This window comes from Epinephelus fuscoguttatus, linkage group LG1 (assembly GCF_011397635.1).
Source record: "Epinephelus fuscoguttatus linkage group LG1, E.fuscoguttatus.final_Chr_v1".
Classification (NCBI taxonomy): Eukaryota; Metazoa; Chordata; class Actinopteri; order Perciformes; family Serranidae; genus Epinephelus; species Epinephelus fuscoguttatus.
In genome coordinates this window covers 7,497,790-7,524,357 of record NC_064752.1, presented here as the reverse complement: position 1 = coordinate 7,524,357, position 26,568 = coordinate 7,497,790, and the positions used below count along the sequence as shown (strand labels likewise).

Here is a 26,568-nt window from a genome sequence, read left to right as displayed (position 1 = left end):
ACAAACATATAACGTTAACACTTCATAGAGAAGTACAGGACAGTAAACATTTAGAGAGTACACACCACTTTTTCAGCTACTTTATGCACAGTATTTACCTGAAACATAACTTACTTTCTCAAATATTACTCAAGAAAATCTCTTTATCACAAGACACTCTCACAAAAGTGACTAAAGTGCATTAAAGCGTGTTACTACTGCAGATAACAGCGCCAGACATACCACAGTATGCGCACATGCTAGTTCATAGTTTACACAAAATGGCGGCAACACTTGGCCCGGGTTTGGTCCGTCTATGTTACAAAGCGGGGACCTCACTCACACACACTCTACTACACTCGACGAAATCTACCTCTAATCTACTCACAATGTCACACACACTCTCTGAAAACTCTTGAAATGTTAATAAGTTATTATAGTCATTAACAACGAAAACATACCTGGGAGAGGGGGATGAGAATCACAACGGTGGGCCGGAAGTTGACTCGAATGAGGAAAAGACCGCCATTTCCCCCGGTAAGTGGGCGGAGACAAAAGCAAGACCATCTTGTAGAGCACAGATAAAATACTTTAACATCTTAGATTAATGAATTACGAAAAAACTTGACAATGTAATATATAAACAACTTCTTTGCATTTATTTTTTTTTTCAATTAATTGATTTTAGTAAACCTTTATGAACTTTTACTCGTTTTAAGCATAATCCAGATTTTACCATTACAAATCATGAACTTCCCAGGCTTTTTAATTAACAGACTATGGGTAGCCTATTATTCTTTAAATCGTCACATGACATAGTTGCACCCAAGTTCTTGGCATTAAAAAATTCAAACATAAAATCCAATGCTACCAGTCGATCTGCAGGAGGTTTTACCATCTCTAGTCAATGCAGTTCATCTTAATGTGTTCATCCAGCCCGGTCTCATTCCGAAGTCGTCAAATACTGCCGCCTTTTCAGTGATTTCAGCATCAGACACTGACACCAAAAGCCACCAGTATGATACTAGCAGTATGACACCAGCAGTATGATACGCCACTGGGTGGTTTCAGTTTGTAACGCGGCAGGACAGAACTTTTTTGTGGTGTAGCCTACAGGCCTTTGCACACTGAGTCTGGGGTTTTTTTAGTTTAGTTTTTTTAGATATTAGTTTGTAATATCACACAATTTCTTTAGGGTGCAGGTAAACAAGTACAGCTATACAAAGTTAATGTAAGGCTCTGACAAACTGCTACGTCAAGTGAACCCAATTAATTAGCCTTTCGCAGATATTTTGACGACCTATTTTGACTGGGGAACTTGGCAGCCTAACATGTGACAATATGATGGTAACAAAATGAAATAATACACAGCAGAAAGTAAAACAGGCCAATAAAGAAGCTACAAAAGAAACTATTTCACAGTTAATGCGGCATCTGTGCAGCTGCTGGGTGCTACACCTATGCACCACTCTGAACTCTACTGAAGGACAAGGCGCCTAATTGGACGTAATGAAGTTAAAGTGGAGAGCACAGTCTCTTTGAATCTTTCTGCTGACTAGCCTTTAAAAATCAGCCAAAGACCATTAAAAAGAGAGGGGAGGTGAGGACAGCAGGAGGGGAGGGCACCGGGGGGGGGAGCAGATGGGGGACAAGGACTGGAAAAGACATACTGGGAGCTGACTGCAGGAGGAGAGAGACGAAAATAGCAAAATATTTCATCAATGAAGAGAAAAGGCAGATTCCAGTCACTCGGAAAATTGGTTCAGTGTGGTGAAGGCAGGGTTCTTACAGCTTAAGGCAGGTGGGATTTAAGGCTTTTTAAGGCGGTTTTAATGCCGTACCGAATGAAAATTAATACCAGTTTAACAATAACCAAATCTGAAGAAAGAAAAAACACATGAATCAACTTTAATTACTCAGAGTTAGGGAGAATATTGCACAAATATTTATTGTAACACAAAACATGAATTTTTGGTGGCATTAATGTGAAAGAGATTCTGTTTCATGTTTCGTTTTGTTTTTTAAGTTACCAATTATTTGGAGAATTTGGAAAGCAAGAGACTGATTTAAGACATTATAATACAGATTACAGCCTTGTTTTTACATTAGATAATTCAATGCCTCTTTAGACTTCTTAACCCTCTAAGTTACTGTGTTGCCTCAAGGTAACATACCCATTTTTGGCCATTTACACTCACACAATACATCCTCAGTTATGTTGCGATACTTTTAAAAAGAGCCAGGGCCCTAAGAAAACCAACAGCACTGTGTACACTGTCACATGACCCTCTGGAGGACATGTTGAGTCCTTATTTCAGGGTCTTCCTCATAAGGTTCAGCTCCATCAACTCTTTCCACAAAAATGGTCTGAAAATGAAAAATAGATGAACAGTAATGGACGAGTGAAGTTTAATTTTGAATGGTTAAAGCTACTTTATTTGATAATTAAGTATATGAAAATTGTTGAAATTGAAATGTTGCCTTGAGGTAACAGCATACATTTATGGAATCCGACGACAACAGTTTTTGGTATCATGTATTTAGGTTTATATATGATCTGAATGCATAACAGTCATCATCATTTTCTTTTTATCTCTACAAATGAAGCTAGATATATACTGATCATCCTGTTACAATGAAATGTTCTGCTGGGAAACCTTTGGTTCTGGCATTCATGTGGATACCGCCTGACATGTTCCACCTGCCTAAACACAGTTGCAGACCAAGTACCCCCCCTCATGGCAACAGTACAGTACTCCCTGATGGCAGTGGCCCCCCAGCAGAACAATGCACTATGCTACATTGCAAAAACTGTTCAGAAATGGCCCAAGGAACATGACAAAGAGCTCAGGTATTGATCTGGACTCAAAATTCCCCAGATCCCAATTTGATCGAGCATTTGTGGGATGTGCCGGTACACCAAAGGTACCCCTAATCCACGGTGAGGCCTCCTTGGATCGGGCTTGACTCTGACCTCTGGGGATGTCCTGTGGTGTCTGGCAACAGAGCACTGGCAGCAAATCCTTTGAGTCTTGTGGGCTGCAAAGTGGGCTACCAGCACGTCCCACAGATGCTCCAGTGGATAGGGATCTGGGGGGTAATTGAAGGCCAGGTCGATGCCTTGAGAGCTTTGTTACGTTCCTCGAGCCATTCCTGAACAGTTTTTTGCTTTGTGGCATGGTGCATTATCCTGCTGGGGGGCCACTGCCATCAGGGAGGGCTGTTGCCATGAGGGGGGGTACTTTGTCTGCAACGGTGTTTGAGTGGGTGGAACATGTCAGGTGGTATCCACATGAATGCCAGAACCAAAGGTCTTCTATTAGGACTCTGCATTGTAACGAGATGATCAAAGTCTATAGTGCACTTTGTGAGTCCTCTATGCAGAGGATACTGTATGCTCACACACACACACACACACACACACATTTTTCTTCCATTTACAAAATGAATGCAATATAATTGTGTGGCTCTTCGAGGAAGAAGGTGGTAAAAGCAGCACTCCCAACAAGCTGCTCGCAACCCAGTGCAGTAAGTCAGGAAAGACACACACCAGGACACAGAAAACACGCATTTAAATGTAAAATAAATTATCAAACATTGAAATAAAACTCACTATCTTGTTTTGAAGAGGTCCATGATAGTTTGGTTTGATACATTCTTTATATAAAGTTTGCTAAAATATGCTCACACTTGTTAATGCATTCATTCCTTGGGCAGTTCAACAACGTTCAGACAAACAAACTTTTACAAATAGTTCATTTTTAATGGGTTTTTTTTTTTTTTTATTTCTAACGGCATGAACTTTAAACTTAAAGGTTCTTGAATATTGGTGAAGGTTTGGTAAAGCTAAAGCCACAGAAAAAACTTGGTTTGAGTCAGTGAAAGATTGTGGTTTGGGTTGAAATAATTGCGTTTTGGTACAATCATGTTATCTTCCTCTAAAAGTGAAAAACGTCCACACTGGCAACGTGTTTGACTCTTTAGTTAGCATGCTGCATTCACTCCTCTTCTTTTCTGTGTTTACTGGCAGTGAAGCTGCTTTAATCAATGAATTTAGCTTTGTATTATTGGCTCTATTTATTAGCTGTAATTGTATTATTGGAATAATAAATAATAATATAAATTCCCCGTTATCATCCAAAAATCTGTCAGCCTGACATGTTTCCTGCATCCCTATTATTCATTCATTCATGAGGTAATCTCTGTATTTTACATGTCACAGTCTTTGAAACATCAACACATGGATATCAAATAATTAAAGTTCCTACCAAAAGGCTTCTGAGTGTTTTGTGACATTTTCATAACAATACAGTTTTTCAAATTGAGTAAAAAATAGTGTAAATAATTCCTCTGTAAAGTGCATTAATATAAAGTGCATTAACATCCGACAGTTTTAAAGAGCTTTGAAAATAGCTATTTTCTATTTGGCTTCCACTTTGCTTTTATGCTGCCCCCTGCCTTACTCTACTATGATGAGCTTGTTAGCAGAAGAATATTAAATTGCAGACACAGTGTCTGATGTTTTGTCTCCACACTCTCATCACACTGCATCTGGATATGAAAGAATACAATGGCTGGTCTGGTGAAGTGTAAACCTTTCTCCCCTCCAGGATGACGATTAATTAAAACAGAAATACCAAATGAATGCCATGAAATTGTTGTCACAATATAACCTGTGCTTTGGGCTTTATTAGATGTCACACAGAGTGAAGCAGAAGAATCCAAGCAAATATACATTGTTTAAGAAATTTGATTAAGTGTTTTTGAGAAGCCATTATTCTCTTTGTAGGAGACTTGTTAGAAAATGACACCCTGAACACTCTTCATTCTTCTGTCTGTTACACTCTCAGGATCTTTCTCTTTTCAAGTACTTTAAAATGTCCATTTCTATGTGCATCTCAAAGCTCTGGAAACAGCTTAAAGACAGCAACAGAAAAATACTGCTCTTGCAAAGAAGTAGAGTCACACTCATACTGTACCTTCAATGTAATTATCACGAGCCATCTGTCAAATCCAAGCTTAAAAATATGTGTAAAAAAATTTGTGGAGTGTTTATTTATTCTTCAGCATTTCTATTTCCTTACAACAACACCAAGTTGGACAAGTTGCGTTTAGAAAAAATACAGAAATACTTTACCAGTTTGGTGAAGCATAAGTGAGGAATGAGGAAGCCAGTCAGTAATAAAGTACAGGACAACTGTAGCTGCAGTTCAGCTAAGGCCAACACGTTCTCACTCCGACCTCGTCACTTATGGATGTTTGGTCATGGACTTTACAATTTGAGATACATTGTGCAAGGTACCCTGGGTGCGTTGGTTGTTGACGTTCTGGGACACCATGTAAAGTTCTGCCTGTTACATGCATTGTCTTCTTTCAAGATACAGATTCCTGTTTTCACAGGAAATTTAATATTTACATACAGTATCTTCCAAAATAAAAGCACTACATCGGCACAACAACGCAAATTGATGTTTTTTTTTTCCTTTAGCAACAAACGCAAGTGTTTGTATTGTGTTTTGGTAAAAAGAACAGGGTTGGCTTTAGAATCTTCCGGGACCAGAACACCGCTCTCTCAGGTCAGTCAGTGGTTTCTGGACCCCTCCCATCCACCTCACTTGGACATTCGCCACCTAAACTTTCATCCTTGTCCCGTCATGTTTCCCCCTGATGACGCTGGGTGCCGTTAAACTATAACAGCAATCAGCCGCGACTCATGCTGATGTTAAAGGACGCCTTTTTTGGTTGTTTTTTTCATGCCACAAGTAACCAAGTGCCTGATTTCGGCGACTTCAGAGTGAGACCGGGCTCGACACACCTACAGCTTTTCAGTGCACAATTAAAGGTGTTTCCTGTTATAACCAGTTCTGTGAACAACTGCTTCTCCTCACATAAATAAATTTGCCCATATCATGTCAGACCATCTGGCTGAAGTCAGGTCATCTATCCAATGTCTACAAAATAAGTTTATGTCAGGTCATCTACACTATGCATGCCTATGTAAAAGGATGGCTCTTTTCAAGGTTGTCCGACGGCGGATGTCACTGACCAAGTGCTGGATTTTGGTGACTTCGGAATGAAACTGGGCTGCTACGGCTGCTTTACAGTTGTACAAAGTTCTACACAGAACCTATGCTATAGTCTATGCATGTGGCGCACGCCATTGTGAGCGTACTTGTGCTCTGGTATGCATAACTCTGCAATCACACCCCCAAAACACTAGTTTGCCGTGGTGTTTCTACGCCACTGTGTTGAGTTTCTGTGAAGTTTATTGGATTCAACCACACACACAGAAACATGGCTTGAAGCTAACGTAGGTAACTTTAATCAAAATTACTTTTTTTTCCACATTTGCTGAAACTGTCATCATCGGTCTGGGTCACAAACGTTCTCATTTTACAGCTAAACAGTACACTGAAATATTTGTTTGAAAACATCTGGGGTGAGAAATTATGGAGCTACATTAGGGTCAAATGTTTTGTACTTGAAAAAATAAAATTTGAAACTGAAAATTCATGTGTTGATCTTGAATTTTGAAAAATACAACAATGTATTCAAAATAAAAATAAGTGTATGAAACGTTTTTTCAGGTTAAATATAATTTTGATTCACTTTGGTAATTCTTTTGAATGAATAATTTATTTTCACTTTTCACTTCCATATGTATTTTAACATTTGAGGTCTTGTTTTTTTCAGTTGCATGTTTTATCTTTTCAGATTCAAATCTTATTTTTTTCAGTTTCAAATCTGTTTTTTGAGTTTCAGACTTTTGACCCTGATGTGACGTGGGGGGCGTAGCATCAACTGAGAGGGGTGTGGAATCATGAGTGACAGTGCCTTCAGGGAACGTAGGAACTAAAAAAAATTCTGACTTAACACTTACATACACCATATTCATGTGACTGGCAGTGTCAAAATTGATGCCAGTGACAAACTTCCATTTAGAAATCTGTTTTAGACAGTACCGAGGACCAATTGCGGTATAAGAGCGATAAATTATGCCAGATTTTGCAGATCAACAGCCATATTTTAAGTGCTGATATGTCCGATTTCCACATAGCACTGTGAACGCAGCGTACTGTCCGCTTGCGATGATGGCGTCCAGTCGATCGGGTCAATCTGCTGGAGCCCATACCTCCAGCACACAGGTGAGAAATGTTAACTAAGCTTTGGGAAATCATAACAAATATTAAGGTGTTGTTTTTGTGACAATACATATGGAAGTGAAAAGTGAAAATAAATTATTCATTCAAAAGAATTACCAAAGTGAATCAAAATTATATTTAACCTGAAAAAACGTTTCATACACTTATTTTTATTTTGAATACATTGTTGTATTTTTCAAAATTCAAGATCAACACATGAATTTTCAGTTTCAAATTTTATTTTTTCAAGTACAAAACTTTTGACCCTAATGTAGCTCCATAAGAAATAGGCAAAGCAGTCACAGAATCTTGATTCAGATTTGATCAGCGCTGCCTAGTTTGACAGTTTGACCGCAGTTCACGAGTAGTGACTGACATGATGACAGGTGTGTTGGAGACTCCTTGGCTCTGATTGGCTGTTTTCCTTCAACGGTGGTTCATAGACAGCACAACTGTCAGCACAAGCCTACAGCATCTTACATTACATAAATTATCAGACTGTTATAACATTTGAAGCAGAGATAATTCACACATAAGACTTAAAACTTTATTTCCACTGAATGAAATGTTTTTCAGTTTACAAAGATAAAAAGGTCTGCGTCACAGTGATGTGTAGTTACATTTCTGGGGAGGTGCACATAAGGCGACAGTGTAGGGTCTGCATCTACGTAGAGCCTGTTCTGTGCCTACATTGTAGAGTTAACACAGCAGTATAAACAAGGCTTCAGTTTCATGGATTTGAAAAGATCCAGCAGTCGAATCTCCAAACAGACTGTGATCTTTCTCCACTCTCAGCCTGATTGTTCATTGCCCTCCTCCACCTCTGCTTTCATGCTGAGGGTTCACAGGTTCACTCTGCAGTCAGTTTTCTAAAGATTCTTTCTGCATTCTCTCCTCTGTCGGCCTGCATCATTTGAAAACTGTCTGCCTCAGGCGCACACACACACACACACACACACACACACACTGGCATGAATACACCTGCCACAAATCTCACAAATTCTGCTGAATTTAACCAAAATGGTTATGTTGATGTTATATTAAAAACAAAGCAACAAAAAAGTAAATTAAACTGTGGACAAACAAAAAGATGTTTGGAGCCAGAGCAGACAAAGAGAGGCTGGCAGGCAGGAGCGGACTATAAAATAATGATGGCCCTATTTTTCACGTATACATTTAACTGAGCCCGAGGCTAAGAAACTCTGCGTGAATCATTGAGGTAGAACAAGTAAAGGCACTGATGTATTAATTGTGTTGTAGTAGAACTGCTGGTATGTTACATTATTAGTTTCACTGAAATCAGCCAGAGTGTCTTCATTCTTTAGTTATCTGCATTGTTACAAGCTGACAGCAGTGGTGATTATTACTCGGGCAAACTGTCTGAATGTGGAGCTTCTCGACAGAGCTTTGGGCAGAGTTCATTGACTCCTATTAAGGAGCTCAGTATCACAGAGTGTATGGCGCCAGAGTTATTCAGTGTCAGGGAAACGAAAGTGAAGCCTTTTGTGTGCTGTAGATGTGAGTGACTGAGTCCAGCGCTAATTTCAGAGTGCTTACTTAGGCTCGCTAAACTTAACGGAGCATATTAGCCTATGAAGGAATCCTTCGATCCTAATTATGGCTTAGAGAGAGGCGGTGTGTGCGTGTGTGTGTGTGTGTGTGTGTGTGTGTGTGTGTGTGCGTGAGGAGCAGAGGTTAAGAGACTGAGACGATGACAAAGAAAGTAAGAAAGGAACTGGAAAGGAAAAAAAAAAGATTTAGACAAAAATGAGATTAAGACAAGGGGAAAAATGAAAAAAAGAAAAATGACCAGAGAAAACCAAGACAGGAGCAATAGAGTAGAAACAAAGTCAGAATATGTCATTTTGGCCTTGTTGACCACCATATATGGACACTTCTAGCAAAAATTGTCTTTTAAAATTCCATTTTCATTATCTGATCAATAAGGCTAAAACACTGCATTTTATTTTTAGTTGTGTTTTCAGATGATACCTTCACTTTACTCCAGTGAATCAGTTTTAAGATTGATCTGCCACCTCTAAAATGTGCTACATGTAACTTTTTTGTAAAGATCGATATATAACTGGAAATCCTACTGTAATAAAGAGATTAAATTATAAACAGTGGAGACCTTTGTATGACACCACTTGTGTTGTCAGTGGAAGTATTTCTTAAAAGTGAGAACAATGTTCCCATAAACCCCGGAGATCTGCCTCTCATGCCTTACTCCATATGTCATTTCAAAAAGACTCTGGAAGCTTGAGCTCCATTTGTTCTGGACGAACACTCCTCAAAATAAGTGCTGCAACAGCTCAGTCGCAAGTAGAAAATGTTGGCATTGTATGTTTCTGCAAACCATGGATACGTTACATTTGTACAACGTTTCTTAAGAGACATAGTAAATGAGCTGATTTTGTTATTAGGAGGTGAAAGGAATGCTGTATTTCCTGCCAGACAATGGCACGAAAAGCAGCTGGGTTTTTTTACAGAGACATCACTGTGTTTCCAGCAGGGATTGTGCCGTCAAAACTGGGCATTTAAAGCCAAAACATGATCTTTTCCTAACCATGACAAAAGCCCCGTTTCCACTGAGCAGTGCGGTACAGTTCAGTTTGGAACACTTTTTCCCGTTTCCACTGTGAAAAGCTGTGGATGGTACCAATGATGGAACCGTTCTGTACATCCCCATGTTTGGTCCCCCCTCTGTTGGGGTACCTAGCACACAGATCTGGTCCTAAAAGGTGGAGCTGTGAACACTGCAGTCTGATTGGTCAGTAGAGGACAGTCACTCTGCTCAGGGCTGAGTTGTGTCTGGTTTTGAGGCTCATGTAACCACTGTTCATACTGTGGAGAGTTTTGTTAGTAAACTGTAACTGTAAAATGAAAGGATGTTTTGCTGCCTCTCACAGCAGCTGGAGTCAAAGTAACTTGATTCACTGGGCCGACTGCCGGCACCTTTTAAGGTGCAATGTTAACTTGTAATGTTACTCAGTGTATGAGGTGACGACGTGAATCCATCAGCACACCTTAAATTTCACTGTGACAACTCTGACCATCACTTTAGTTTTTATATGACAGACACTTTTAGTAATGAGTGGATCTTCAAGAGTTTATATGTGTTAATTTCGGCCACGTTATGTGAACTACATATATTCTAATCCTCACTCAGAGAAAGAAAAAAGCATTGCGGAGAGTCGTTCCTGTGGGCTCCAGCAACACTAAACCCCTGAGCTTGCCTGAGAAGGATGAAATGCACAAACCTGCTATTTTTAAATATCCCATGGAGAGAGACTCTCACTGCAGCCTGTTTTATTTTATTCTGAAAATGTCAGCGTGCAGCCTCGTTCTGTGGACGATAAACAAGGTACAGACTTCCATCTGTGTCACCGGTGATGAGGAAATACAGTGACTGCTGGACAGAGCAGTGAGTGACAACAACCTGCCCACAAGTACTGTTTGAAACACTAAATAGACCTAGGGTCTAGGAACCATGCCTGAGGGATTACTTTTGGTTCCAAAGGTACCATATCAAAAGTGTTTGGTGGAAACCGGGCTACTTCATTACATTTCCTTTTAGAAATTGTAAAATTTCACGCCAATACATTTCAATGTATTTACTCCAGTATCTATTTATTTTTATGTCCTAAGCATTTTTGTTACTTCATTACTACAAAATAAAATGCAGCGGTGGTCTTTTTTTTTGACAGAATTCTCGATATCAAAACATGCAAGCTTTATATAAACTACTTATGGCCCTTGTATGTAAAAGCATGTACTAGCATTTGATTTTCCTTGTAGGTTTGAACCACAACTACACATGCAAACACACATGGCATCATCATAACCCTTTCCACACACATAGACAGAGGGGAAAAAAAGCACAGAGTGTGTGCTCACTGTAGAGCAGTGTGCACAGCAGAAGGAACCAAACATCAGAGGGCCCGTTAACGCGCCAAGGAGCATTTTGTCTCCTCAAACGACTCGGAGAATACCAGACAAAATGACTTAGACTCCGTTCAAAAGCAGCTGGAGAAAAGAGACGCTCGGCACAGCCATCACTTTAGAGGGAATTTTATATCAGACAAAGCTAATCTAATGCTCTGCTCTTGTTTCAAAACTTCAAACTAGATGGCAACTCAGTCTGATGAAGCTGGATCTGAGTGAGAGGATGGGAACCAGAGAGAAAATAAAGTGAAAGAGAGTCACTGAGGCTTACTGTTTTCTTCAGGGTGACTGCTCCCATCTTTAACGAGCTTCAGTGTATAGGATAGATAGATAGATAGATAGATAGATAGATAGATAGGTTCAAAGGGTTCATCCTGAAGGGCCAAGGTTCTACCCTGAGCCCTTTGCTTCTAAAGACCAGATTTAGTCATAATCAATCCAAAACCTTTTAGTCTATGAAAATTCATGACAAATTAGTCAACTCTTCGTCATTACGTAGCACAGCTGTTCTCGGCTTTCGATGTCCAATAGTCCACCACTAACATTTTTATCACGTCCCATCTCATCAACGAAATTGAAATGGAGATTTCGTCTTAGTTTTTATTATGAAGATCTCTTTCGTCATGGAAAAAAGGTTGTTGACATTTTTCGTCGTTGTTTTCGTCAATGACATTAAAGGGCTAGTGTGTAATATTTGGCATGATTTATTGTCAAATCTGAATCTGAATCTGAATATTCTACCCATTAATATGTTTATATAAGTGTATAATCGCTATAAAATAAAATTTGCTTGGTTTTCGTAGCCTTATAATTACGCTTTTGTATATATATATATATATATATATATCAGACAATCCAGCCAGCCAGAGAACGCGTTTCACGTGTATAAATGAACCAAAGAAGACAGTGGAAGGAAGGAAGAAGGAGGAGGAAACAGCAGAGAGTGTTAGTAGTTCGTCGATGGAGAGTAGTGAAAAGTTTTTTTAGTTATAAAGTTTGCGAATGGACCACACTTACCACGCAACAGGAGAGAATGAACCCGAACCGTCATCTGCGAGGAAAAGAAGACGCAACTTCACTCCTTGTGATGCACTCTCTGCGGCACTTTTCCTCCTGATGATATATCTCCCCAACGATGGTAGCACCGAATCCCATTCTGTGCAGCAAAATGGGAGCAGAGGATTCAGCCTCTCTTCTCGCCCGCTCAGCACCCAAGTTCCTCATCTGTGTACTCCAGCTCAAACAGGTATGGCTCTGGGTCTGTGTCCGCTACAAGAAACTCTTCAAAATCGCGTTCAGAGTCGTCCATTGCAGCTACTATAGTCCGGAGATATCGCTAGGCTAAATAAACAGCTGAGCTCTGTTTACCGGCTACGCTGTCAGTCAGTGTGCGGGCTGGAGATTGGTGGAGCAGAGAGGGGAGGGGGTACCCGCTAGGTACTGTAAACGAGTATGTGTGTATGGAGTGTGTGTGTTACGCTAGATGAGTCAGAGTTTGGGACAGAGTCTTTTACCCCCTGGAGTGTTACCGGAGTTTTTGGAGTGCTCAAATAAACTGGCCTTTTTCCCGAACGCTCCTCTGGTCTCCTGCTCATGAGTGATTCATTACAATATTGTAACATGGTTTAGATTTCTAAATAAACATTTACCTCGTCGCTAGATAGACCTACTCCTGAAAAACTTGTTTCTGCGCAAGGCTTTTTGTCCCTACGAGGCCACCGTCATTTACCCGACGGGAGGGGTGAGCGAGTGAGCCCTGCAATCTAGAATTTGACCACTGATGTCACTGTTTTCAATGGTTTTCAACCCATTTTACACACTGGCCCTTTAACTCTGGTTCTTAGAGGGTTCTTTGTAAGACTTGAGGTTCCATTAAGGTTAAACTGTTAAAGCCATGATTGGTGGAAAATAAAATGTAATTGGTAGAACCCTCAGAAGATGGAAAGGTTTTGGATAATACCCCCCAAGAGTGCTCTGGGTGGAAGCACTTCACCATAGAAAGGTTCTCTGCAGAACCTTTCATGGAGGAGTTCTGGGTTCGAGGTATAACACAGAGAAATAAAATGATAGTCAAATGTTCCCATTCAAATTAATATTGCAGGATAGTCAGAGTAGCAGGAAATTCTTATATGTACCGTCACCATTGCAATCGGATAATTTTTGTTTCAACTTCCATATAAACAAACCAACTTGCAGCAAGTCACAATTCACAACACGTGACAAAATGAAAAGACACATTTCCTCCTTTGCCTTTCTCCACTGGAGTTACCTATCTGGCTGTCACCACTCCCTCTCTGTCTTCCATTTGGCACCATAGCTGCATGGAGGGGCGGAGCTGTCCTCTCTCTCTGTCTCCTCATTCTGTGTGTGGTCCACATCCTCTTCCTCTTCATCATCATCCACCTGAATATTACTATCTCACCTGCTAAATGTGAGCTGTCTGAGTTATGAAATGATTCTGTGCACCCTGTTCCTCTGTCTTGTCTAAAATGTGTCCTGGCACCTAATTTTCTTCACTGATTCTTGGTCAATCGTCTCTAAAGGCTCTGACAGACGCAAAAGACGCAGAACCTGTTCTGAAAAATTCAATGACAGACGAAAGGTGTGGACTCAGTGAGCAAACATGATTGACACAATGTGAGGCCGTACTTACTTTAAGACGTGAGACAATTTCAGACAAAAAAAAAAAAGGACTCTGTGTGCAAAGGCCGAGAGAATAGGCCAAAAAAGGAGTTCCAAACTAATCATGGTGAATGGACCTGCATTTGTATAGCGCCTTTCTAGTCATCCGACCAGTCAAAGCACTTTTTACATTACGAGTCACATTCACCCATTCACACACATTCATACGCTGGTGGCCGAGGCTACCGTACAAGGTGCCACCTGCTACTCAGTTTTTAACACACTCACACACCGATGGAACAGCCACTGGAGGCAATTTGGGGTTCAGTATCTTGCTCAAGGATACTTCGACATGCAGACTGGAGGAGCCGGGGATTGAACTGCTGATCTTCCCATTGATGGACGACCTCTACCTCTGAGCCACAGCCACCCTAATTACAGCGACACATTTACAGCTCCACTGATGTCTGTTGTCACCATAACAACTAATGACAATTGCAATTTTCTTTTGTACTAGTCAAATGACCGTGGAAAGCAGTTCAATGTCCTTCCTACTAATTTTATTCCTATGGCATAATCATTTGTGTTGGGTTCCAGGTCCTACCCTTTGATAGTAATGTTTATGAAAGGTTCGTCCACAAACAACTAAAGTTTCTCCTATTGGAACGAGCCAAAAAACCCCACTTGGTTCTCGTTAGCACCTTTATTTCAGACAGTGTAGAGAAACATAGACAGACAAAACTGTGTAAAATGAAGTGAAACAGCTGCAACACTATAATAAGCTGACTTGCTCAAATCAAGTCACAGTGGTTTTGTCCCAAACACCAATTTTACCAGACAATAAAGAAATACATTGCAGGGACTTATAGACAGAGAGAGAGAGGAATAAGAGTGCAAGCACTAAAGCCAATTTACTATTTGACAACATCAAAAACCACAACAGTTCCCTTCACAGAGGGCTGGCTGGGGACAGAGGCATGAAGAAAGGCGGAAAACAAGAAGGAGAAAACAGTGAGCAGTGTAACAAGCTCTGCTCCGCAAATGACTGTCGGACATGGAGAGGCAATTACAGCGTAACCCGCAAACTGGCCCCACACAGAGAGGAAGAGAAAACAAGCCCTGACTGGCAGAACAGGAGGAACACTTTAAGTGGACAGACAAACTGATAGAAAAGTGTGTCAGTGTGATAAACATAAACGTGTAAACACCCTGTCACTGGAGTAAAAGGTGATAATACTCAGCATTCTCAACAAGTTTGCAGTTTACGTTGGCAGGATGGGGGAGGTGCAACGTGGCAAAAATGCTTCTCGTTCTCTGATTCAGTTCGTGACATGCTTATTGACAGCGTAATTATTGAACTCAGCATGTTTGTTTGGGTGCTTCTGAAAAGACCAGTTCACCCAAATCACAACAAAAAACTTGTGACTGTTTGGATTTATGAGCCAAAGTTTTACAACACCTCTACCTGAGACGTCTGATGTCACCTCAATACAACAGAGGTGAACTGAATGTTGTTTCTGGTTTTCAGACCATTGAACAATAGCATTGAAAACATCAACAACAATTTTCTGCAGAGATTTTGAGAAGCAATATCTCAGATACTCTGAGTAATCCACATACAGTGTGGTTGGTTTGCAATAGAACTAGATGGGTGACAAATTAAAGGGAACCATCTGTCACCATATAAACTTTTTCATTTCTGTTGTCACCTTTATCATACATCATGTCAGTGTTTCCTGAGTGGCGTAGTGTATGAGCTGACATTGTCAACAGGATGTGAAAAGATTGATGGATGGTGTGACACCCAGAAGAGACGCCTGCCCAACCTGGTCTCACTCTGAAGATAGTGAAATCTGGCACTTAGTCTGTGATTTCCAGTGTCAGACACTGACGAAAAAAACCATCCTTTCATGTTGCCATGATATGCAGCTGTTGAGGCAGTTGTTACAGTGCCTGTACAGTTTTACAGTGCCTGGCGACATTGGGGAACCACAGCAGGACAGCAACAAAAGTTAAGGCGTTGGAAGTCCGAGTAGGACGGGCGGTAGGGGTGGTGGATGGGTCAAACAACCACTGAACTTTCACCCGGGAGGCAGATGTTTGTGTCCCATAAGAGTCTTTTTTCCCCAAACCCAACCAATTGCATTTGTTGCCTAAACCGAACCACGTGTATGTGTTGGCAAAACATAGCCACGTGTATTTGTTGTTGAAGAGAAGACAAAAACAACAACGTCATTTGCAGTGTGGTACCGATGCAGTGCATTTATCTTGAAAGAGACTATGCAAATGGTACATTTCCTGTGAAAACAAAAGTATATTTTGACAACGATGCAACAATGCATGTAACAGGCAGAACGTGACATGATGTCCCAGAACATCAACAACCAGTCCACCCAGGGTAACTTGGAAGATCCATGACCAAACATAGATATGTGACGAGTTTGGAGTGAGAATGTGTTGGCCTGCAAAACCACTAGCCTGGAAATCCAGACCCAAATCTAGAAAGATTTAGGGTCTGGCCATGAGTAATGCAAATGGCCCAACTCGAGGGGCGGCACCAAGCATGCATTTGAAAATATCACTGCACGCAATTGGATAACACTACGACCAATCAGAACAATACTTAGCGCTTAGCTACCAGCGGAGCTAACTGGTAGATTAGACTCTTGCAGTATCTGGTCGGCAAAACAGCAAAAACATCCTTCTTGCAAAGGAAATACTCGAGCGCTGTCTTCTGTTCCTCTTTTAGAGAAAAAGCCAAGTCTAACTCGTTCATTGTAGCGGCCAAAGCCGTTTCAAACAATCCATAGCCATCTTGCAATGTTCACTGACTGATTTCAGACTTCGCCGTCGCAGCGCTGTCGTCATCTGTTTAGCTCGCCTCTGGCCCGCCTATATCAGATACACCGATGTGATTGGTGCAGCTCAGTCTCATGGGTATAGGTAATGAGCATCATTACTGATTGCCAGAGTGACTCGCTGAGCAAATTCAAATTGTGCTCTTGCGAGAACTCTGGATTTCCAGGGTACCAGACCACTGTTTGAGATCAACCAACGAGTCATCACTGTGTTTCCAGCAGCTTATAGCAACCAAAAGTGTAAACTACCAAACGATCCATTGCTGTGTTTCCTGCTAGGATAGAGCCATGATAAGCAGGTATTTCAAGCAAAGACGCGATCTTTTCCAAACCATAACCAAGTGTTTGTTGTGCCTAAACTTAACCACACCATAAACATATCCGCTACATAATTAGGTACAAGTTATTCTGGCGATTGGGTTGCAAAAGAAAGTTGCAGTGTCCTTCCATGAACTACCTTTAACCAAGCTGTGTTTATACTGAACTGAGTTAGGAACAGTATGACTTTCTTAATTTGGTTAAGAAACCAAAACCAATATCAGATATTGGAAATAGTGCACGTGTGTACACAAGCACATATGCTAGTTTACTGTATGTGTATGTGTGTGTGGGTCATTAACTCTCTCAGGTTGACTATAAACATGACAAAAATGAATTATTGCTTCTGATGAGGCTGTGGTAGCCTAGCTAATGGAGTGTGTGTGTGTGTGTGTGTGTGTGTGTGTGTGTGTGTGTGTGTGTGTTAAAGGTTTTATGTGTTATTGCAGAAGAGGAGGAGCAGGACTGATGAAGTGGCTGAAAGGAGCAAAGTTTCAGGATGCATCACCACATTTGATTTTTTTTTTCTCTTTCTCTGTGTGTGTGTGTGTGTGTGTGTGTGTTTCCCTCCCCTCTTTCATTTTTCATTACCTAGTTTTTTCCCCCAATTCTGCCTCATTTCTCGTCTCTTCACCCTCTTTCACTTTTTTTGTAGGGGGCATTATTGGCTGAGCAGACGCAATAATTCAACTTGCCCTGCCCTGCCCTGGCACACACACACACACACACACACACACACACACACACACACACAAGGTCACTCCTCGGGATCAGGGGTTATGCAATATTGATATTGTTAATAAATATGATGATTATTTTACAGCCGTCAGTCCAATATAAGCGCCTGAGGCAAGGTTCAAATAACATTCTGTGTGTGTGCATGTGAGTGAGTGAGTGTGTATTTAGATTATAATGTTGCAGCCCTGGTCCGTCTGAATGTCCAGAGGGTTTTCAAGTTGTTGCAAAGAAAATAAGATAACAAGAAATATATAATTTTGATGTTTACTAACAAACAGCATAGGATTAGTTTAAAAAAAAGTTCTAAAAAAAAAAAAAACAAAAGAAAGAAACAAAGCATAGCTGTGTATATAACAACCTGTGTATCCAGCAGCATGTACAGTATGAAAGTTTATGTGTCCTTGCCAGAACTGTCACCATGGTGATGGCCATTTGCATTTATTTACTTGGAGCTGTGTGGAGGTGTGTGGAGGTGTGAGGGTCTTTAAGGTAAGATTAAATTAGATTACATCAGCGGCTCCAGAGCCACATGCAGCTCTTTTTTTCCTCTCCAATGGCTCCCTGCTGTGGCTTTGACCGAAAATTAGGCTACATTGAAATGAATCACGGTTATTTTTGAACATTTTGATGTTCATTTATCATTGTTGTAACCCTAAAGAATTCGTACATTATCCAATAGTAAAAATGTGTTGCTTGCGGGCCTACAACAAATTTAAAAAATATTTTAACATTTTGTGAATTAAAATATGAGTCATAGTGATGTCTACAGCCTGGTGCCTTTTCTCTAAATTTTGCCGAACACTAAGGGCTCTAGTTTCCCGGCGCAGCGCAGGGTGGTGAACCCCGCGCAGAGCTAGTTTCGAGCAGCGAAACCCAAGGCGCGCTCAGTTTGGTAGTTTGGCAGGCTGAAGTGTGTTGAGATGGGTGTGGCGGCGCAGCAGGGGGAGGTGTCGACAAGTGCAGCTTGGTGCAGTGACAGTTTTGTGCCAAAAGGCTTCGCCGAAAGCTTGCCATCTGAAACCAGGTCTACTGTCAGCACAGCCGGTGTAACACCGGATTTCCACTGGATGCGTGCCTGTTGCGGAACGGCAGCGCTGGTTATCCGCTGCGTGCTCCGCTGTCCGTCAATACCCACCGGCTGTGTTTGCTGTGCGGTGCGGTGCAGCTCCGCCAGAAGACATCTCGGTGCACTGCCATGATTAATATCTCCTCGTCCATGGTGTTCACGGGGTGAAATGACGTCTGAAAACCTCTGACCTGTTGACTTGAGGCCTGCCTCTGCCCATTATGTAGTTTTCAAGGTGTAGTGCAGGGAAATATGATCCACTGTGAACACTGTGTATTTTATTTTGAAAATTAATCGGATGTTTTATTTTGTTTCTGTGCACAACTTCCTGCCCCGCATGATCTGCTCTGTGCTGAATTTCTGCATTGTGCTCCAGCGTCCGGCAAAAATAGAAGTCCTGCGTATCTGTTGCGGAGGGCTCCGGAGTGCCAGAGCTGAGACGGAGCCGGAACGCAGCACAGCCGCACATCTGATGTCAGATCAAAGAGGATTGGCACCGTTTGGCACATTTGGCACGCTCAATGGAAACCCAACCTGATTTGATTAACACAGCTGCAAACTAATGAGTTCACATCCCTCTCAGCCAACCACAAACAGCCACAGCATCAGATAGGGAGTATATATTCAGCATCTGTCATCTTAGAAAAGTCAAAAGAAAAGAAACAGAGTGAAACTGTGAGAGAGAAAGAGAGAGTGCACGGGTACGAGAGAAACGCAACATTGATTTACAGTTGTGGTGACCTCCTCCCAGGCTACCTTTGCATCATCAGCCCGTGGAGGTCTGCTCGCAGTTCCATATATTCGGACACTGCAAGCTTGGACCTCCCGGACCAAAACATCAGTTTCCTCCCGGGAGAAGTTTGGCCGTCTGATGCTGCTGCTCTCTTCTGCCATGGTGAATTGAGTAAACTCTCATTACGCCTTCGCGCGGCGCATTTAAGGGTGAGGAGAGGGGCTCATTTGATTGGTGTGATGTGTGTAAAACCCACTGCACGCAGGTGCGCTGCGCCTCCGTCGCGCCCGGTCTGCGAATCTAGAGCCCTAAGACAGGTGGCTTGTCTTGAGTCTCCTTGGTGAAGCTAGCTGTGATTTTCAAATCCAGAGAGGAAGAGTCTTGGTCTTACTGCAGAGTGGCTGCCTTATGGTGAAACATATTACTGATTAGACCAATTAGTGATGTTGATAAGCTAATTTAGACTTCATAAAACTGTGTTGTCTTTATTATAAGGCTCATATATTTTTTGCAGCTTCAGACAGATTTAAAAAAAATTGTGGACCAAAAATGACTCTTCTGGTAGCAAAGGTTGCTGACCCCTGGATTAGATCACCTTTAGGAGAGATCTTGCTTCGGCGATAGAGCTTCACATATCTGCAATCAACCTAAAACAATATGTAACCTAACCAACAAGACAGTACAGTGGTGCACCAAAGACACAGTAATAAATTACATTCAGCACAAATAACACAAGATAAAATGTGAAAACATAATCCATCAAACTAAACACAGTAGTTCCTCCTTGCTTATGAACGACAAAAGTGTGGAGTAACCATATTTATCTTGGCTTGGGAGCCTAAAGAGGATGTCAGGCGCAGCAGTGGAAGCTCCTATTGGCTGAAGTAAGGTGTCAATGGAAAGACCAGAAGCTCGCCTCCATTTTGAGATACGCCAGTTGGTTTGTTTATGTGCAGAATTGAAGAAGTTATTGTTAATATTTGGAGAAATATGAATGTTTGAAACAATGCAATGGCATTTTGTGTTTGGACTAAACATTTCACTGGATTGAGATCATCTGAACCTTTGTGTGCGGGTGATCAAATGGGAGCTGTGAAGCTGTGATTTGGTCTGGAAAACATGGATTCTGACTCAGACTGAGAACAGACATTTTCATTTTTACGTTAAGGGTGATGTCAGCTAAGACACACAACTACACACACATGCACACAATTAATTTGTACTCATTTGTTCTTGGTATTTTTTTATTTCTGTCCCTTTTTTTTACTTTTCAAAGATTAGATTTATTTCAATATAAAACTGCTCCATCTGAAGAAAGTTATCACACACACCTGCAACAGTCAAGGATTAAATTACACAATAAGTCAAGTCAGGCAGACTGACAATATCATTTAATCACATAAAGACCTCTATGACTGGGTCGCTGGTAGGCCTTGGAAAGACAGAGAAGCCCCAGAACAGAGCCATACCGCCAAGTAATATACTGCAAATGGAAATAAAGTTTTCTTTGACTGAAGTGTTCCTGACTGAAATCAGAAATATAGTGAATAGATTTTTTTTTTGTCACAACGCTGCCCTTGTGAAAAGGTACATTATTACAACCTCCTTCCTTATTGCCTCATTTGTTGCTGTGTGAAACGTCTGACTCGTCCCTCCAGCGCCATCTATTGGCTGTCTCTGTGCCCTCATAAGGACGCATGGAAGTATGAGGGCAGTGACGTTTACAACATTTGAAATGGACGTATCTATGTTAATATAAATGAGCCCTAAAGGGGACACGGGGGAGAAGGAAAAAGATGGTTAAAAAAGAATGTAAATTAAAAAATTCCTGGAAAAGAGAAATACATTTGTGTTCTCCTAAAAACGTTTGAATTCCCTTTCAAAACTCCCACGTTCTCCGGAGAAATATTTTGAGTCTCCGTGCTCACCTTCTGCAGCAGGGCAACTTGCAAAGGCCTGGGTGAATGTGAATTTAGCTGAGGATGCAAAAGTATTTTATTTCATATTTTTTCTCCGCATATTTTTTTCCTCCTTTATGTCCCTTTAGGGGCTCCGTAAAAACCCTGCGCTGGTGTTTTAAATGCACTCTGCTTTTTTAATTTTGGAAATAAGTCGCGCTATATCAGTAAGACTAGAGCAAGGAGTGAGTCCACTGCCTGAAACACACACTCTGACTCTGTGTGTGTGTGTGACTGTACGTGTGGGGGTCCTGGCTGTAATGTTTTAGCTTGACACTTTGATGACCTGATCAAATTGTCGAGGATGATTGCCAGCAATCATCCTCCTGCTTGCTGTTTCTCTCTCTGTACCTTACTCACACACGCGCACACACACACTTTGACACACGCTGTTCTGTCTCAGTGGGTTCATGATCTTCACTCATCTCTTGTTTCTCTCCTTCTAACCTCTGTGGACTGTCATCCTTTCTCCTCTCCTCGTTCCTTCTGCCTCTGTCTCTCTCGCTCACACACACACACACACACACACACAATGGGGTTCATTTCACAGAACGTTGCCGCCATTATTTGCCATTTTTTCCGATGGCCGTAATCACGGCAGCTGAGATGAGTATATGATGAAATCATTCCTGCTCCAGTCAGATCAGCCTGCCCTCAGCGTGTGTGTATCTCTGTGTGTTTAGGTGTGTATCGGAAAGTGTGCATGTGTGTGTTTTATTAATGTCGCTTTTTTTGTGTATCTCTTTCATTCAAATGCATGTGTACATTTATCCAAGTGTGTGTGTGTGTGTGTGTGTGTGTGTGTGGGACTGTACGTAAGCATCTCCCAGCTGCCTGCTCTCACTGGCTGACATTATGGCGTCTAACAACACACTGCAGCCTGATTGGCTGACGGATAATTGTCTCTGTTTAACAGCTTCTCCACTGAGCAACAATCAACTGTAACAGCCTGTTCAGCCACTAATGGGCACACCAAAGTGTTGTGCTGAGAGCTTTATTCATGTGTGTGTGAGTGTGTGTTTTGGGGGTGTATTCTGTTATACTCTACCAGTGTTGGACAAGTTACTCTCACAGTGTAATACAGTACATGTTACTAATTACCTTCCTTTGAAAGTAATAAGTTACTTTGCAACAAACAAGTTGATGGTGGAAGAAGTCGTAGTATTGTACCGTTAAATGGAGGGAGCGTTGCAGATGGACGGCGGTCTGTGCAGTCATTATTTACATCTCAACATGTGGATGATTCTTTTCACTATATTACACATTCGTTCCATTTTGCAATTGTTTAAATTTCTTCATCGTCTCCTGTGGTCCTAACTTGCTTCAACTGCCCCGACAATCTCTGGTGGCACTGCTCCATTTCATCCTTCTCCATAAACTGTCAGAAAATATGCACAAATACAGTAAATGAGCCCTTACCAGAGACAGAACTGTGTTTAAGAAGGGGACGGTGTGCCAGCGTTGATCCGTCGTTGAAGGGGATGTGAATGGAAAAACATCCAACATGCTAACGAACATCTGATGTCATCACCCAGGTGTGCTGAGGAAAAAAACACACCCAAACCTGTCTCTTTATCCCATGAATGGAAACACAATAAACATGATAACACACAGTGCAGCATCGCCCAGATGTGCTGATTGTATGAATGTAGCCTATAATGACATGACAAAACAAAAAGCTTTTAGAGGTATTTTTTTCTGGTGGATTAACAACCGAGGAAAACAACAAACACTTTATTTTGAGTTGTAACGGGTTGCGTGACATTGTAAATATAATATTACCCAAAATCATGTTTGTAACGTGTTATGTTACTTCGTTACTGCTAAAAAGTAATACATTACTGTATCGCCTCACAAAAGTAACATGTTACCTCCAACACTGTACTCTACATATTTATTTTGTCTATGAACTGTAAAGAGAATGTATGTAGCTACCGTGACTAGGGATGGGTCACGATTTTCGAATTTCAAATAGTCGTTTTATTTTTGAAAAATTGATTTTTTAATGCGACTATTACTATTCACCGTCTTATTTCTCCCCCTATATTTGACATGCAATTCAGCTCCTAACCGCACGAGGGCAGTCTAGGATTGCTACAGCGGTGTGAGATGGGCTACCAGCTAGTTTGATGCTCTTCTACAAACAGGAGAAAGTAGTAGTTTCCTGTAAAAATGTCCGTGAAAAATCCCCGCGATGTGAAAAATACATGCCGAGCAGTCAGCGGTGTGTGCGCACAGAGCTTGCGGACGTCCGCTTTGAGTCCGCGCGGACCTCCGCGGAGTCCGTTCCGCTGGAGTATGTTCGGGCCTTTAAAGATGAATGGATCTCTGTGTGCGTGGCTCCAGGGGGCGATTATTCAAAAAATTGTCGAATAGTTGCCACGATATTCGAATAGTGTTTTTGCTTGTGTTGCCCATCCTTAACCGTGACATCACCCATTGGTTTGTGGACTTCTGTTTTGAAGCCTCAAGTTCGGTCATGGCGATCTTGATTTTTTGGAGCCAGAAGTGACCATGTTTGGACGAGAGGCTGGAGCTGTGGAGGAGGGAGAGGTGGATCGAATACTTAACTTTGGGCCTTAATGAAATGTGAACGGATGAAAATTCACCTCCTGTACATTTGTCATGAATATTGAAAGTAGCTACAGAGACCAAAACAGTTTCTTGTACCAGGCTCACTCCGAAGTCGTCAAAATCTAGCACTTGTGCAGTGGCTTGCGGCGTCAGACACTGACGAAAAAGCCATCTTTTAACGTCTGCATGATATGTGGCTGGTTGCCGTTTAGTTAAATGGCATTAAATGGCTGCTTGTGTGGCAGCATCAGAGGGAAACATGGCAGGACAAGGACAAAAGTTAAGGCAACGAAAGTCCAAGTAGGACATGTATTCTTGATTTCAGGGTGAACTGTTCCTCAAAGCCACATAATTTTCTAAACAGGATTGCAATATGCTCAGCTGACAAAATGCTCAGAGAAGATAGCTTGACATCAAATTTTAAAAGTCCAGCACTTTGTACCTTTTATTATTCCTAACAGACAGATCAGCTATACAGATGAGTTTTACCAACAAACACAGACGTTCACCCGACAGAGGGGTGTTTGTGGCCCGTAAGATTATAAAGACAAATCCTGTTCTTTTTGTACCGACGTAGTGCTTTTATTTTGAAGGAGACTGTATGTAAACGGTAAATTTCCTGTGAAAGCGAAAGTGTATTTTGAAAGAAGACGATGCATGTAACAGACAGAACTTGACACAGCATCCCAGAACGTCAACAACCAACACACCCAGGGTACCTTTCGTGTCGTACCTGGAGGTGGAGAGTCCATGACCAAACATCGATATGTGACGAGGTCGGAGTGAGAACGTGTTCACCAGGCTGTGACATCTAGAAACGCTCTCAATGTTTTTTTCTGCAACTCTGGTGTTTCCTTTTCACACAGTTATTTAACAGATAAATATATTTAAAGGTTTGAGATGCTGCTTCCTGAGACTTGACCCCAATTGTTTATATGTCAAACTGTGATGAAGTTAAAGCTAATTATAAAAGGTTATTTTTCTTTGCCTGAGTCAAGATGTTGTACAAAGACATTTTTTTCACCAAACTTTCAGAGATAATTACTTCGCTTTCAGTCGGTCTAAAAGACATCAGTGCTGTTTTCACTGAAAGATCAGAACCTGCACTTTCACACATTTCATTAACAAATGCTTTTCCATGTTCACATAAAAAGTTAGATTAGAACATATCGGCCTCTGTGGGCCTCCATCAGCGTTGACAGTGGATGATGACAACAAGGAAGAAACAAAGAACAAAAAAAAAATAGCCCACAAACAAATAGAGAAGATGATATAAGAGAAGAATAAGGAGAGAAATGCTAAAGAAAGGCAGGCAGAGCGAGATTTATACAGAATCAGGAGCAAAGAAACTCGGAGAGAAGCAGGAGATCTGGAGGGGAGCAGGAGCAGAGACGTACAATAGGATTTCAGAAAAGGCCCCTTTTTATAAAACTATGTTTAGGTGGAATAGAGGGGTTGAATCTTCCCTCTGGCTTCCTTGCAGTGTTATTGCAGGACTAAATAGAGATACAATTTTTTCCCCAAAGAGAGACAATTTTCTCTCCGATGCTCTTTGCTCGATGCGAAGGTTGCTGTAATTTAGCTCCTCGCCTGGGGAGGAACACGGTGCCACAGCTAGGTCATCAGAAAGCATCGGTTCACTAAAATGCCAAGGAGATTATTCCTCGTTTCAGGCTGTTAAAAAGCCGGCCAGGAGAGGTGGAGAGGAAGTCGGCGGGATGGAGAGAGAGAAGTGAGAAGAGGTGACAAAAGCAGGGGGAAAGAAAGGAGGAACGGAGTGGAGAGGAGATAAGAGGGTGAGAGCAGACAAAAACAGAAGAGGTTAGGAGGAGACAAGAGCAGGTAAAAGATGAGCTGAGTACAAAGGAGGTGTAGAGAGGTGCGGAGGAGAGAGGAGACCACGGGGCAGAGGAAAGCAGAGAGCAGGAGTGGAGACAAGTAGGTGTGAGATAATCGAAGAAATGTGAAAATCAGAAGTAGGAACTGGAGTAGCGATAACAGGGATAAAGAGGAGGAGAGGAGACGAGGATGAGAATGGGGAAAAGGAGTAGACAAGAAACAGTATGAGGAGGAAACATACAGCAGCAGGTAAATCATTAACGCCTCTCGCAGACTGCAGACATTAGATTGTACTCCGAATTTAATGGAATCTACCTGTTGTGATAAACTGGTCCACACAACCAGATTCTATTTTTACACTCTCATTAAAGAGGTACTCATTTTAATACTGTTTCCACTAAGCTAGTCAAATATGATCCAGCAGAGGTTGTGATGTCCTGACTGTTAATGCCTAATATGGGCCGAACTCCAAAAACACCGGATCCTTCAGTTACCATGATAGTTGCATTCTTTGTTAGACCCTTTCTGTCTTTCAAACCCCATGTCTTCACTTCAGGTTTAATGAAGCTCAGCGTAAGTTAAATCAGATCTTCTTTGGCCGTAGGTGTGAATGTGAGTGTGAATGGTTGTCTGTCTCTATGTGTCAGCCCTGTGATAGCCTGGCGACCTGTCCAGGGTGTACCCTGCCTCTCACCCAGTGTCAGCTGGGATAGGCTCCAGCCCCCCCGTGACCCCTAACAGGATAAGGGATTACGGAAAACAAATCAATGCATATCTTTCATTCATACGAAAGTGG

The 26,568-nt window shown here is 41.6% G+C and overlaps 1 long non-coding RNA gene across 4 annotated transcripts in view; it reads right to left on the bottom strand.

The window, feature by feature from the left end:
- Positions 1–26,568, bottom strand: part of LOC125903450 (uncharacterized) — a 307,807-nt gene that overhangs the window by 17,119 nt on the left and 264,120 nt on the right. Inside the window, exon 1 of one of the 4 annotated variants that reach the window (XR_007451306.1) lies at positions 12,084–12,194. The exons of 1 other annotated variant lie outside the window; for it this stretch is intronic. This is a non-coding gene — a long non-coding RNA (uncharacterized LOC125903450). Of the gene's footprint in view, positions 1–114; positions 251–440; positions 484–12,083; positions 12,195–26,568 lie in introns of those variants that run through there. 2 more of the 4 variants (XR_007451303.1, XR_007451312.1) reach the window with 2 other exon arrangements.